The 13556-nt window shown below is 45.9% G+C and overlaps 1 protein-coding gene across 14 annotated transcripts in view; it reads left to right on the top strand.

Annotated features, from left to right (window-relative positions):
- The window catches only part of FUT9 (fucosyltransferase 9), a 1273880-nt gene that overhangs the window by 928600 nt on the left and 331724 nt on the right, over positions 1 to 13556 (top strand). Inside the window, exon 6 of one of the 14 annotated variants that reach the window (XR_011260450.1) lies at positions 13408 to 13523. The exons of the other annotated variants lie outside the window; for them this stretch is intronic. The gene's annotated coding sequence lies outside the window, so the exon portion shown is untranslated. Of the gene's footprint in view, positions 1 to 13407; positions 13524 to 13556 lie in introns of those variants that run through there. 14 annotated transcript variants of the gene reach the window in all.

The raw sequence follows: 13556 nt of genomic DNA, 5'->3' as shown, positions 1-13556 counted from the left end.
GAGTGAGCATTCTTGGAAGGAGATGCAGGTAAATGGAACACATATACTAATGTACTGTGACTTTCTTAAACACCCCTCTTTAATTTAAATCACAATTATTAAACATAACATTTAAATTTAAATTAAAGAAGACATCGAACGGCATGCAAGTGTTTGGCAATGTAACGCAACGTGAGTGACCTTCGCAGCATTAATATAACACACATCTTTTTCGATAGAGAGGCTGCACAGTAAGATGTATGAGGTAAACAAAGCGAGAGAGTGAGATTTGCAACATCACAATCATTTCAAGCAGTTAAATCGCAACCCACAGAAAGACCGGCATACCAGAGCTATGGGATGGAACCCGACTGCAGGGGGACTTTTTCCAAACATCATCCAATTAGAATACAACATACCATACAATGTACCAGAGTGGTAGGCTACACTTGTATGGGCGGGCATATGTTTAAACCTCAAACGAAACTAGGTATTGTTAATCTGTTTTTCAAAACATTCCAGGGCTAAAGGAAGTTCTTGATTGTTTTGGTGATTTTTCTGTAGACATAACTGATGTTATGGAGATGCATATATGTACTCTTGCACTGAGGCCAGCAACTACAAGCAGTATAGTGGCTGCTGCCAGCGACTAGAGCAGTGACCAAGGAAACCAGGTGGAGGCTACCTCAACAACGGCGACTTGCTTAAGAATTCAGTAGGCTAAATTCAGATTCCCTGTCTTTGCAGAAAAACTGATTAATTTAAAGACGAGGGTACCGTTTTAATAAGCACAGATGAAGATATTGTGATGGGGGCTGTAGGTCTGCCTGCAGGACTCGTGGCGCACGTGAACAAAGACACGGTGCTTGCATTCACACACCTTTCTTTATTCACTCCTTCTCTGTACTTCCCAACTCCTCCTCTTCCAGATTATCACTTCCTCCTCCACGTCAGTTCCCTCTCCCAACACCCACCTCCCCATTTCCATGGAGACATCAACATGACATCTCCCCCATTTTAAATAGTTGCCACACATATCACAACAGGTGATTGCCTAGCGGTTCTCATTAATCCATTTCCTCTATCTACCGACGAGGCTTGTTCCTTGCTCTCTGGGGAAGTGCACTGGCGGGCACTGGGGAACTGCTGCACGCTTCACTTCCCAATTGAGTCCCAGGATCAGAATCCTGAACATCATCGTGTCACCCTGGTAGGGGTCGTCTGACGCATTGTCAATGGAGACGACTACTTGTCCGCTGAGCCGTCTCAATCCGAGGGATGGAATTCCCTTGAAGTGGGAGGAATTTCAAGTAATGGACCCTTCCGGTCCTTGTGCGGTGACTATTGAGCCCTTCATCTGCGTGACCAGCAAGGGCTCTGCTTGGAACGCAGACTTGTGTTTGTGCGTCTGTGGCTGTTTGACGGCTACCACATCGCCCACTCCAATCTGGGGTGGTTTTGCTCCTCGGTGGGAATCGGCATAGGCCTTCATGCAAGCTTTCGTGGCCTTGTCTCTCTCCCGCACTTCCTTGTCTTAATCAGGGGGTTGTTAATATGCCTCGCTTGAGGGAGATGCGTTTGTGTGTTCCTCCCAAACATTATTTCCGCTGGGGTCTTCCCCGTGGTGCTATGAGGTGTGCTCCGGTAGTAACTCATTAGCTGGTTCAACACCTGTTCATAGGGCTGCCCTGTTAGCTTGGCTATTTGCAGCGCTCTCTTGAGGTTGGCCATGAAGCTCTCTATCATGCCGTTGGCCTGAGGCCAGAGGGGTGGTATCTTGCGATGATGGAACCAGAGGTAATCTGTGAACTGTGTGAACTGGTGCCCATTAAAGGGTGGTCCATTGTCCGTCTTGAGCACCTTTGGGATCCCATAGGCCGAGAAGAGGAAGTCCATGGCGGGTATGACGTGATGAGCAGCGGTTGATGGTATCAGTTGCGTCCGGATATCGAGAGTATTCATCCATCACTGCCAAGACATATTTCCCCCCTTCTACGGGCCCAAAGAAGTCAGCTGCCACCGCTTCCCATATTCCCTATGGCAATTCAGACATGTTCAGCGGCTCCAGGTGTCGGTTAGGAGTGATGAGGCTGCACATGGGACAGGCCTTCAGAGTGACTTCCACCATGGAGTCCATGTTCGGGAACCACAATTTCTGGCAGAGCATGCATTTAGTTGAGACCATGCCTCTATGGTTTTCATGAGCTAGCTCGATCATCTTCCCCCTGAGGGATGTGGGAATCACCAACTTGTAGTCTTTCAGCAGGAGGTGATCGTCTGATAGTGCCAGTTCATCTTTCACTTGTATGAGGCGCTCCACCTCTGCATGAGTGTGGTCTCCCTCTGCTTTTCCTCTCTCTTTCGCCCTCCTCCACATGCCTGACTCGAGTCCCTCACATATGATCTGACAGGCCAGGTCGTTTTCGGTTTCCCTCGCTATGGTTTCCGTATCGATCCCTTCTGGGGTAGTTTGGTGTATCAGATACCTGGGGTATCGGTCACCTACTGAAGGTTCTGGTGTGCACCCTCCCTGGGGCCTCCTGGACAGGAAGTCCACCGGATTCTCACCCTTCCCGGGCCGATGGATAATTTCAAGAGTAGTCCTGTAGCCTCAGTCCCCATCGGGCAATGCGGGGTGGCATTTTTGCCTTTGGGTTCCCATATAAGAACAGGAGGGCTTGGTGATCTGTGATGACTCTAAAAGGCTTGCCGTATAGGAAGAGGTGAAAGTGCTCACACGCCCACACCACTGCAAGCCTTTCTTTCTCTGCTTGTGAGTATGCCTGTTCAGTGGCAGAGAGGCTCCTGCTGGCATAGGCGACGATGTATTTTTGAGAGGGTTCTCTCGGGTCCACCTGGGCCAATATGGCTCCCAGTCCCACGGGACTTGCATCCACAGTCAGCTTTGTCTGTCGACTTGGGTCGTAGTAAGCCATGTTTTCAGCCTTGGCAACCCTTTCTCTGATGGTCTCAAAGGCCCTTTGGCATTCATCCGTCCAGTGAAACGTGGTGTCTAGCCGGGTTAATAGTCTCAGTGGCTCACTTACCGAGGCAACATCTTTGATGTAGCAGGTGTAGTAACTGGCCAATCCTAGAAAAGAGCGCAGTTCTGACACGTTTGCCGGTGGTGTGGTTTCATTTAGTGCAGCAACCTTTTCCGGGTCTGGTGTCATGTCTCTCTCAGAGAAAGTGTGTCCGAAGAACTTAAGTGTGCTCTTTTGAAACTCACATTTGTCACGGTTCAGTGTCAGGTTTGCGTCATCCAGGGCTTTGCACACCTTCATGAGTGCTTCATCGTGCTTGTTGATGTCTGTGCCGAATATTACTAAGTCGTCACTGTAGTTGAGACAGTTTGGTATGTACTTGATGATATTGTGCACCTCTGCCTGAAAGATTTCGGCGGCCGAGGATACCCTGAAGCTCAGCCTTTTGTAGCGAAATAAGCACAATTGTGTGATGAACATGGTAATGTTCCTGCTTTCGGGGCTCAGCACTAGTTGGTGGTACCCCTTTTGTAGATCAAGCTTGGAGAATACCTTGGCACCGTTCAATAGATGGATCATATCGGTGATGCGAGGCGCGGGTGCCTTTCCCTCCTTATTGCTTGATTTGGGCGTATCATGTCCATGCAGAGCTGTATAGCTTCCGACCCTTTCTTAGGGAGTGGCACAATGGTGACACCCAGGTGGTAGGGCCTGTGACTGGCTCAGTGATATCTTGCTCGAGCAGCTTGTGTAGCTCATCTTATACCTTTTTTTGTATGTTGACAGGGATTCCGCGGTAGTGTTGTGCCACGGCTCGTACGGCTTCGTCTACATGAAGTGTGATTTGCCTGTTCTTTGGCTTGCCAATGCCCCTGAATATGCGAGGGTATAGTTTGTTTATCATTGTTGGGCAGAATTACCTACAATAGCCTTTGGGAACACTAAAGGCAATTAGGACTACAAGTGTAAGCACAATTTCACCCTGGGTACAAGCCTGTACTACACAGTAAAGTGATAGCGATCGTTGAGCAGCCAGACTTATCTCAAGAGTTTAAGTGAGCAGTAGAACAAGTTACAAAAGGACCAACAAATGGAATGATTCAAGCAAACACTTACACAAGGTTTCTTGGTAAAAGAATATACATTTATTTAATCAGTCATTTAGAAAACATAACTCTAGCATAAGCAGCTCAATTTCCCACACTAATACACCACAGAAATCCAACCAGTGAGTAAATGAACAAGTTTAGCTCCAAAATGAAGTGGGAGCAAAATGGCACTTCAGATACTTAAGAAAGGAGGGAAAAGACAAGGTTATAAGAATAGACAGCCCAAATACATTCATAGGCAGGACAAAGAGGTTCAGTTAAATACAAGAATGAACAAGGGGGATAAGGGGGCACAACACATTCAGTTGTGGTCATTAATAGGAGTGCAAGGAGCAACAATTCAATCCTTAACTATAGGTACATACATTAAATTGTTTCAGGTGCGTATGGGTCAGACAGTCTAAGGGCCACCCAAGGCTGTAATGAGGAACAAAGTGAAACAGAACCTGTTAATTGCTAACAGGAGACCCACTAGCACAAATTCACATGACCAGTGTTAATATTACATGAATTCAGTAATCACTTTCAATATGCCTGTTCAATTTAATTTCTAGCAATAAGTTGCAAATAACAGTGAGTATGTGAAGGTATCTATCACCAAAAAACAGACACTCCACTGTTTTCTATTAACATTTTTTAGTATTCATAACACAATAGTAAATAAAGACAATAGTAAATAAAGAGGAACATCAATTCTAATACACTTCAAGTTCAATGGTAAGGTACATAGTTGTGTTATTGTCACACAAAGGTGTAATCACATCCCTGTATACATTCAAAGTCTGAAGTCTGATCCTAATAGGCTCCTTCATGTGTATGCCGATGCGTTTCAGATATAATCCGTCTTCAGGGCCTGGTGCCTATTGTTCCTTATAAAATTCGGTTCTGTTTTCAGAGTTGTGACTCATATGGGTCCTGAGAATAAAGGTTGAAGGGTCTTTTAGTACTACATTACTAAATGTAGGTCTTAATTTGCTACTAGACGTGTATCACCAAACATTACTGACCTTGGGGTCTTGGTCATTGCGTGTATATAGATCCAAGGTATCTTGATCCCAAATCTCTGGTCTGGATTGCCAGAGTAGGTAGATTTCCCGTATTAGGTAGAGTGACACTGTAAAGCATGTAGCCGTAAGGCGAGGGAAGGAGCGAACATGGTCGTTCCGCCAAACACCAGCAAATAAGGTAGGACGTATTAGATATTGTAGCATGAATACAATTCTTTTCACTGAGGTGCGTCCGTGATGACGGCTCCCCATGAAAGTTTACTGACTACATGATTTTAAAAGGGCTCTTGCTCCGTGGTGCATGTTAATTGCAGATTTACTGTGCTTGCCCCACCATGCTGCGGGGGGCACTGTTATGAAAAGTATTTGGTGCCTAAAGCATCCCTACTCAAAAGAAAGGGCAGCGCTCACCTGTCAGGTGCTCCCACCGCTCGTCTGCAGCAGTGAAGCCGACCCGCGAATGCTGTGCAATTTGTGTATATTGCGGTTGCCGAGTGATGCCTGCGTATGCGCAGTGTGCTGCGAGGCAACCATCTTGGTGTGGGATCATTGCCATGGCAACGTCTCACTCTGTTACGGCTTTGGGGATAGAGGAGTGTGTAACCACTCGAATATCTAGTGGGTCATGACTGTGCCTGCTAGGGTCCTGAATGGTAAGTATGGATTCATAACTAATGACAGGGAGTGGGGCTCGCTCCTGAACAAAGTCGGTCGGGCTCCCCTAACCCTGTCTGATTTCAAAATGCAAATGTACTAACCGTAGCACGCGTGCAGGGACCATAATGGTAGGAAAGCATCAAGTACGAAAATTGTAATGGAATAAGCCCAAGTTTCGATTGAACATAAATGTATCAGTCGTTTCAGCACATAAAAACTTCCATACAATGTGGCAAGTAGCTGCAAAAAGTCCCAAGGCAGAAGTTCTGACTGTCCATTAGTTCTGTAAGGCACAGGGTCTATTAGTACAGGTAAATACTTTCATAAAATGTCTTAAGACAAAGGGTCAAAATTCCCATTGATTCTGTAAGGCCATGGGTGGATTGATGTTTTGATCATAAGGTACCTCTACATTGCTCTATGTCCCTTGCTAATATAACTTGTACATATCCGAAGTTCATAGTGAAACGAAGAGGCAAATCAAACAAAACACATGAAGCCTCAAGAAAATGCATGGCCACAGGTGATTTCGGATTCTTGGTCCTTATGTTGGACATGTGCTCTGCCCATCGAGTCTTTGCCTTCCTCGTGGTCATGCCAACATAATTCAGTTAAATACAACCAGCAATTCTTCTCAATAGGCCTGGGCCAAAGTCAATGGTTCAGAGAATTTTGTATAGGATAGCACAGTTTTGGTATGTTATGGTTAAGTCTTTGCCAAAGATTTTTAAAAGATTTGGCTAGGCGAAAAGTTTGACGAATGTTAAGGGAAGGACAAGCTTTCGTAGTTGAGGAAAGTTTCATGCACTTTCTCGATGGCCGAAAAGATTTCTGGGCCGCATTTGCACAGCACCTGGTAAATGAAGAAAGCTGTAGCTGAGGCAGTTGTTCCTGGCAGTTCGAGCAGATCTCGCTGTTCCTGAGCTTCAGTCGTGGGGACAAGAGTAGGATGTTGGGAGGTTCCTGCACTACCCAGGGAAGAGGCCAAAAGCTGTAGCAAGACGTCAGTTTAAGGTGTGAGTGCCTTAGAGTCCACAAGCTGGTTTCCTTCCCTCTGGCTTTCCGGTTTTCAACAGCACTCTGATGAAAATTCGACCAGAATAGGACGGTGTCCAGGTGGCTTGCGAGTTGGTTGTTCCCACCAAACTCAAGGGAAGAAGTTAACCTTGAAAGGCTTCTCTGTCGTCATAGTTTCAGGCAATTCAAACCTGCAGCAGGGCTTCACCGGTCATCCAGGAGTTGCATCAGTTCTCTTCCTTCCTCTCCTCTTCAGTTATTTTCGTTCCAGTGGTCGACTCTGCTTTCCAAGTCCCAGAGACCTGCTTTTAAACAGTTTTCCCCCATTCATTCCATCCTGGCTGTCACTCACACAGAAGGGTGGCTGTTCATGCCAGACAGCCAGCCGGCCAATCACGCCAGAGTGCATTCAGGTCTCCTAGGAGACTAAGCACAGGGAATTTCGGGTGCCTCCCTCACATCCTGTCCACACCAGACACCCTGGTACCAGAGGAGGGTTTCAGCACTGAAGCCCGTCAAAAAGCAAACGAACAAAGTACCCAAACCAGGTTTGGCGCGCAGAGACAAACACAAGAAGGACCTTTCCTAAAAGAAATGGTGAAAAAAGATGACCGGAGTCTGTTTTTACAGATAGGTCTTGGACGCCATATTGAAAAACATGGCTGACCTGATTTTTAGTTACCATTGTTAGCGGTTGGGAAAAATCACGGTAGTTGATGTAAACCACTGCCACCAGCCATTTAAAGTAGGAAAGAGTAACATTTTACTGTTACATGAGCACCCCTCCAGCACTCTATAGTAAGATAGGGTGTGCTGGGTCAGTAAATTCAAAGAGACTAGTAAAGTCAATTTAACTTTACAGGCTCTGGGAGACAGTAGTCAGTCCCAGAGAAGGTATTTAAACCTTGGGGAGTTTGAAAGACACCCCTGTGCCACTGCACTGAAGGTGCTGTGTGACACACAGAAAAAGATGATGCCACTGGAGTTGTCTTAAAACTCCATAACCAAAGAACACAAAAGTAAAACACACATCAACGTACATGAAAGAGTGGGAATAAAGGCTCACACTCTTTCCAGGTAAGAAATCAAATCCCAGAAATCCAGCAAAGTTGCTGGGGGTCTGAAAAGGTAAGGGAAATTAGCACATTTGTAGAATTCTCCCTAACACTCATCTCGACTGGATCGATGTATTTGTGGACCATGATGTTGTATAGGATGTGGATGAGTCCCATATCCGCCTCTGCCTTGAAACTCAAGACGCACCCACTGTCAATTTCAGTGGCTAGAACATGGATGGGTATTTTCTTTTCGGGTCACTTGTATCTACAAAGGCCTTCAAATTGTCAGAGGCATTTAAGGGGTGCCTTGGCTCCGTAAGCATATATGTCTATGGTGGCAGGATGTAGTTTTGGTTTCTGGGGTAGTTCTTTGAAAATGTGCTTGCTGAATACATTCACTGTGGCCCCAGTGTCAATGAGGAATTCAGTTGGCTGCTCATTTAGCTTGATGATCAGGGTGGGGCTGTGTGCAGTAGCAGTGGGGTTTCCTAGTGCGTAGACATATGCTTTTTTTTGTGTTTACTCCTGGACGAACTGGGGTCTGATTCTGTGGGGTATTGCTTGACTAGGTAGCGTACATGTCGTCTCGATCTCTGTTCAAGCCGTGCCCACATGACGTACCTCCTTCTTTCTCTCCTCTCCCTTCGCTGTCTGTCTTTGCCTGAGTCTCGTTCCCGTTGTTCGAGATTTGGTCGGCCCGACTGGCCTTGCTGGCTCATACTCGTAATAGGGTGAGGTCCTGGGGGCGGTTTGCTTTTCAATTTTGGGGCGAGGGGTGGTGTCCCTGGCCCTGTCCCTCCCTTTATCTTGGAACAGTTTGCACACCGACTTGAAGTGACCCTCTTCGCCACAGTTGGCGCACCGTTGTCCCACTGCCCGGCAGGAGCCCTCATGAGGGTATTCAAATCGGCACTTGTAGCAGAATAGTTTGTCCACCTTCCTCTCTAGTTGGAGCCTGTGAACCTCTCCACCACTGTGGTGTTTCCAAAACTCTCTACTTGCGAGTCAATAGCCCTTTCAACTCGGGCTAATGCAAGAATTTCTTCTAGGGTGCGGGGCTTTGCAGTAGCTTTCTCCTAAAGGTCTGTCACTCGCACCCTGCTATAATTTGCGATCGCAGGGCCTCCGTATTGGAGTAGTTGGCAAAATCGCAATGTTTCATTTTCGTGCATATGCGCTTGACATATGCATCCATGGTCTCACCTCTGATCTGCTTGGTGCTATGGAAAAGGTGTCTTTCATAGTCCACGTTAGTGTGTGGGGTGAAGTATGCTGCCAATGCATCCTTGAGGTCTTGTATGGAGTCGATGGTGTCCGGGGTCATTTCATCGATGATGTTGCGAATGCCGGAGCCCACAGCGAGCTTCAACATGCATTTTTGTCGTGCATCTGCAATTGGCCCAGTGGCCCACATGTATAGGTTGAAGTCCCTTATCCATTTGGTCCATCTGGGACCCATATTACTGGCGTCTCTAACATCGAATGTGCCTGGCATTTGGGCTGCCTGCGTGTCTGGTAGACAATATGGTGTTTAGTTGAGTACCTGTGGGCCTGGTGCTCCATTGTTTTGAGCAGGCACTCCTTGGTTATCCTCCTGGCCTGACATCTCTTCTGCTCTGTCAGGGTGATGTGTTCACTCAGTGTTTTCCTCAGGAAATGCTCGCAGTTGCCACTTCTTGTGGGCTTCCGCCCTTCCCAGATGGCCACCTTCACACAGCACAAGCACCATCTGGGTTATGATTGTCCATCTAGGTGCGTGGGGCCCACTGCCCTTGTTAGCTGCCCATCAAATGGTGCCTTGCTGAACGTGCAGGGCCATCCAAAGACACAATGACCACCTTAATAGGCAAGAGCACCATCTGTCGTTTGTCCGGGGTGGGCCTCTCCTAGCACTTACTGCGTGTAATGTCTCCCCGCTCTCCAGGGCGTCTTGCTCAGCTGTTGGGATCACCGTCACAGCCCCGGTGATGAAGACAGCTCCCTGCCATCTTCTTAGTGCAGCACGTCACCGTCGTGGACCGGGTGATAAAATCTGCTACCCGTGCCTTCTTGATGCAGTGCGTAGAGCTGCGCTGCCTCTTTGCTCGGCGCGCATCCCTGGCAGGCCGCAGTGAACCTCAGCTGGTCCCCGCCTCTCGGAGTTTCTCACTGCAGCGCTTCCGCTGCTTCGTGTGCCCGCTCCAGCCTTAATGCGCGTCACCTGCAGGCAACCGCCAGTCTCCTTTGTGTGTGGAGTCACTGTCCCTGAGGCTGCCCGCCTCGTCGCCAGTGTGATGGGGGCTGTGAGTCTGCCTGCAGGACATGTGGCGCACGTGAACAAAGACACAGACACAGAGCTTGCATTCACACATCTTTCTTAATTCACTCCTTCTCTGTACTGCCCAACTCCTCCTCTTCCAAATCGTCACTTCCTCCTCCACGTCAGTTCCCTTTCCAACACCCACCTCCCCATTCCCATTCCCATGGAGACATCAACATGATAGATATCAAAATAAAAATACAGAATGACGAAAATGTCTGTTTTCAACACATGAAATATCATGTTGGCGAGTGTTTCTGCAATAACATTAAACTGAAATGCCACCACTCCGGAAAAGTGAAAGTTGAAAGCGGGGTGTCACGGAAGGTAACTATGCAAGGTTTGACCAAAGGGTCGAAAGATTTCGAATCTCAGCTCTCTACAATCATGAAAGCAAATCTCTTGCAGCATCGTGGATCTTTCTCTTAGGGTGCAACTAACAGTTTACAATGCATACGAAAGAGAATATTCTGAAGTTCCACTGTTCCAGACCTACTCTCTGCTGTGTGTACTAACTTCCACATCCGTGATCCAGCATTGGATCAATGGAGCCATGGCATGAATTTCTCAATTCCATGACTTGTGCTCTGTCCATACACTGCTTGACGAACGCATGCTTGGGACAAAGACCCAACTGTCATTAAACGGAAGAGAAAAATCCCAAATATGGTGCAGTGGGTGGAGGTGAATGGCAGTGTAAGAAGAATGCCCTCACTGAATAGGCGGTTGACTGGAAGGGGAGGCTCCATAGGTGAGGATAGTAGAGACATGAAGTGGAGAGGAGTGACCGGTCTGTGCAGGGATGCCTGTGGAGGGGAAAGAAGAATCGGGGAGCGAGGAGCGTAGCAGAGTGAGTCAGATGATGGAAAAGCAGGCAATGAGTAAGTGTGCCAAAATTGAGGTCCAGGAATCCTGGCAGAAAAGGCCTGCATTTCCTGGGTACTCAAAGGTGGAGTCAATATAGAAGTGTACTAATGCTTATTCTCACACAGCCTGTGGTGAGCGAGCAGCCAATAAGGTTTCTTGGAATGTGGGCTGAACCCAATGATGCATTAAGAGCAAGCCTTTGACAGCTACTGTTGGCACCCCTTCCCCATCTCCCTGTGCCCCCTTAAATTTAAATAGGCAATGGTTGCAACTTACCTTCTAACTCCTCATTGTCCCCGTGCTGGCAGGATCACCTGCCAGCTCACCTTAAAAAAAGAAAAGGGATTCTTTCAAGTGTTCAAGAGCTCCCTTTGCAATGTATTGTACATTTTCTTTCTAGATACATTTCTCACAGCTCACGTCAAGCTCATTGTTCACATAAAAAAGAATCAAGTAACGCCAATACTTTTTGTCCGAGAACTAATTGCAGTAATGCCAGGATTGCCAGGCTGAACCAGTTAGTAACAGAGCCCAGTTGACATTAATAGCTTTTTGCACATAGGCCCGCTAATTGGGCTGCATGCTTGTACCACCAGGTTTGCCACACCACGCCGGTATGATTCCTGAAAAATGATCTAGAATTGTCTTTTGAGCTTAGGGCCCTTTAGGAACGTGCATGTAATGGATGGGTTTACACAGAATAACTCCAAGCCCAAATAACTGAACAAACTCAGGAAGATGGCAAAGTACTGTTTTATTAACAATTATCTAAAACGGAGTTACAACGAACATCAAGAGACATAGGTTTAATTTCTCTCAGCAATCTTTTCACACAACATAGACTTTATACAGAAAATACATCAGAGGTGATGTCATACTATGTGGTAATAATAAAAAAACCTACTAGGGATCGGGATAGACTTAAGAGGAACATCTAAGTATATCATCTATAGGAACTAGGATTGTAATTGGCTGCCCACTGTCTGGTGGACAACATATGCCCACCTCTAAAACATGTAATCTTCAGAAACATTAGATACACAGTTTCTCATTGGTGTTCAAATTATAAGGTCCTTCGTTATATGGACCACTATAATTGGTTGGCATGATTGTGCCATGTCAGGAACATTCGGTTCACTTAGCAGCACGTAAATCCAGACCCAGGTGCAAGGAGATGGGGCTGGCTCTACTTCTCATCCCAATTAGCCCAGCATCTCTCATCACCCAAGACTTCTTCCATGAATGTGTGCTTTTATTATTTTTTATTTTCCTGAATTTTCTAAACACATATAGTTGCTAAATATTTAGGCATGAGTATGGTATTCCCTGTTAGATAGGCTTTACATACATCAATTGTTCTAGTGGTTAATTGGGTTTTAAGGGACAATTTAGTTTTTGGATGTACAACTCTTTTTAATTGTAAATAGTCTCGTACCCCTGTTGTGTTACACATTTTTGTTTCCAGGTTGCCTAAGATACTTGTGTATCTGGAAGGGCCCCAGCTTTGTGTGGTGTAAAGGATTTGTGACCATTACCTAGTTTACCATTTCTATGTCAAATCTCAGTTAAAAAAACACATGCCTTTATGTACATGATTCTATTTCCTTGGTAGATCTTCTTATATAATATCAACGAGGTTCAGAACCAACCAAAGTATCAGGACTGCCACGAGTTAGCTGATAAATGCCATCTTACACATTACTGATCAGGGTGGTACTAACCTGTTTGTTCTAGTGTTCTTTGCTCTGTGACCTTTGATAGTTTGGATCACGTAGTACACTCTGTCACTGCACTTGGATACAGGGACAGTGTTTGAGGTTGGCTTCACACTTTTCTTTCTAATAGACATCAACTAGTCCATATTGGAAATGCAAGTTCCTCTCACCTTTCCGTGCACTGTGTTTTTCCACAAGAATCTATTTTGTCCGCACTAGGTTTAATATTATATGAAACTGCTGAGAGATCCGGTTTCTGGTTATTCCTTCAGCAGTCATCAGTATGCAGGCAACACACAATTATATCTCTATGTGTTACCTGAGGATGACGTCTATCCCAATTCCAAAACAGAATTCCTATTGGTTAGAAACTTTGTCTGGACCAAAGATGTTACATCTCGGGCTGGGTTCACTTTCATATGAGGTATTGCACTGAAATTAAAACCACCAGCAACATTTTGGGATTGCCTTTAGAAACCAAATGATTATTTAGTGCTTATTTATCTAAGAAAGTTAATTTGGCGTAGTGTCAGTTATTTTTGCTGGATGAAGGATTTCTATTAGTGGTCCTGTCTCATATGGATGGTGGAATGCTATCCTGCCTGTTGTATCCAGTCCCATTAGAAGCCATTGAAAATAGTATTTTATTCGGCAGCTAAACATATTTCAGGAGCCAAGAAATTTGATTCTGTTTTAACTTTTCTAAATTCCTCAGATGGGCTTACCTTGCTCAGATGTTTCACCTTCCAAGGTTTATGCCTACATCCTCCTCTTCCTCTTGCGACAAAGCTGGGTCTTTTTTGGAAAAAAACAAAAGCTCCTGTCATTGAGTTAAACTTGCTTTGAAAATACCAAAGGTGAAGA

Source organism: Ambystoma mexicanum, chromosome 4p (genome assembly GCF_040938575.1).
Source record: "Ambystoma mexicanum isolate Mex_15411 chromosome 4p, UKY_AmexF1_1, whole genome shotgun sequence".
NCBI lineage: Eukaryota > Metazoa > Chordata > Amphibia > Caudata > Ambystomatidae > Ambystoma > Ambystoma mexicanum.
This window is presented reverse-complemented; position numbering and strand designations above follow the sequence as displayed.